The following is a 2500-nucleotide window of genomic DNA, read 5'->3' as shown; positions in this document are numbered from 1 at the left end:
CGTCATCATCGCCGTCATCATCTTCATTGTCGTCATCATTGTCGTCGTCGTCGTCGTCGTTGTCGTCGTCGTCGTCGTCGTCGTCGTTGTTGTTGTTGTTGTTGTTGTTGTTGTGTAGCAACCCGACTCAATACGAGTCAAGCCTCTGGTGTTTCCGTACCATCCCAAGATCATGGTGGTACACACTCAGTACATCAATGTATATATCAAGAGTTCAATCACACAACTTTATTAATCGAAATCTCATATCGAGTACTTTATTACAATAATGAATTACAATAAAGTGGCTGAAGGCCATCTCATGAGATATCTAACGAAGACTAGGGGAAGCATCAGGTAGACGAGTCCATCCGACTCCAGGGCATGTCGTTGAGTGTAGATCGTAGCCTCACTCCTGGTCGGAAAAGTACTCTACAACATGATATGTTGCAGCCGTGTTGGTCAGAATATGGAATATGCCGGCTAGTCATCAAAGAGAGGGTTAAAATAATAACCAACTATCTCTACATGCATATTTGGCAGGTGGGGCTATAAGTTTTAGCATAAAGCCAATTTTCTCCTACAACAAGAGAGGGCTGAAAGCAAAAATATTACTACATTGTTTGTTGTTAACGAGATGGTTCCGCCAACCAATTCTCGTACCCGAGTTGTTGATAATTCCCACATCATTATTAAGTTGTGTCGAGAGTTCAGGGAAATTTCAATGCCTTCGGCTCAAGTTGTCCATGACCGTGGACACGGCTAATCGATTAGGTTTGGGCACTCTGCAGAGTTTTGCACACGTTCCCCACAAGATTTGATCGCCTTCGAGTATGTCCTCGCACTTCAGGGTGTTTGAAGACCGGATGATCAAAACATGGTCTTTCAAAGGGTCGCCCTGAATCCCTATCGGTGCCCAACCATTCCTACCGTTGTTCTACATCTGCTAGCACCGCATGTCCAGAGTCGCCGCGTTGTCCAACCAAGCCAGAGCCCATAATGACTTGTGGCTGTGCAGGTAAGCCTTGGGTCTTGAAGCCTCCATCCGTCTCTTCGAGCCTGGGTGAAGCTTTCCGCAAGATGACATGGCATGTCTCCAAGCATACCGGGGTCATCCACTGGTTTCTCCAGGGAGCCCGTCAAACCGTCCTTCACCCAGAGTTGCATTGCTTCACGAGGTCTTGAAAATCTTGACTTAACCGGTCTTGGTTATTTAATTATCCTCGCATCACTCGTGTTATGCACTCAACCAGAATCCCGTCTACTGAAGCATAGCAATATGAAATTTGTCGTCCCGGGCCAAGTATCGGGGTTGTTGTGTGCCTACGACAAGATACTACAACCTATAACTATTATTTCCCAGTACCTACTCAGCATGCAATTGGGCAAAGAAAGGTGAAACTACCATGCATAGAAAACATAGGAAATAACATGATCAAAATGACTTGCCTTGATGATAGTTGTCTTGATCGAGCGCTTCTAAGTAACAAGCTTCGCACTCCGGGTGATCTACCGATACAAACAAATACACACCATAAGAACTACAATCATCAACAAGTAAAATAACATCAAAAGCATAAAGTAGCTATGGCATAAAGTGAAAGAATTCACTTCACCTAACTAAGGCAGAAATTGTTTCTGTTACAACCCCAAGTAAAAATATTTAAAAAAAATTGAAACTTATACTACAGAAAGATGTAATCACTAGGAAGCAGTAGCAAAAAGAATCAAATAAAATCTATTTTTAAACTCCTGGAATAAGAAAAACAAGGTTTAAAATAAATCTGATCTAATTCAAATTTGAAAATTTCAAACATAGACAAATTATATGTTTTTGGAAACTACAGAAAAATTGTGATCTACTGGAATAAGTTTCAACTCCATTGGAATTGTGGATCAAAAGTTATGATCAAAACAATTTTGAAACTTTCTCTATTTTGGAATTAAACGGAAAAAAGAGAAACTGATTCTAACGGACAGGGGTACACGTGGCGCACCCTAAGTGGCTGGGAGTGTGTTTGCTGCGAGACTAGTAAGCAAATGGCCGCAATCTAATGAAAACTTTCTCTATTTTGGAATTAAACGGAAAAAAGAGAAACTGATTCTAACGGACAGGGGTACACGTGGCGCACCCTAAGTGGCTGGGAGTGTGTTTGCTGCGAGACTAGTAAGCAAATGGCCGCAATTTAATGAAAACGTTTCGACTCAGTTTAAGAGGATAGAAAACTGGGCGGTTTTCTTAATCTAAACCGAAAGGGTACCCTAATCTAATCTACACCGCACGCTTTAGATCCAACGGTAGGAGTTAAAAAAAAGGGCGGCGGCTCACAGTGGAGATGGCCGGCGAGGAGCTTGCTCCGGCGAGGCCGAACGTGGTGGTGGACTCCGGCGTGTTCCGGCTCATCCGCGAGGATGGGGAGGCGGCGGTGATGCTCCTGTGTCCTGTGGTGGCAGCGGCGAGGCGTGGCGTGGCCGGATGTGAGCAGGAGGGCTCGGGGAAGCTTCGGCTTCGGCCGAACTC

The sequence above is a fragment of the Hordeum vulgare genome, chromosome 3H (genome assembly GCF_904849725.1).
Source record: "Hordeum vulgare subsp. vulgare chromosome 3H, MorexV3_pseudomolecules_assembly, whole genome shotgun sequence".
In the NCBI taxonomy this organism is placed as follows: domain Eukaryota; kingdom Viridiplantae; phylum Streptophyta; class Magnoliopsida; order Poales; family Poaceae; genus Hordeum; species Hordeum vulgare.
This window is presented reverse-complemented; position numbering follows the sequence as displayed.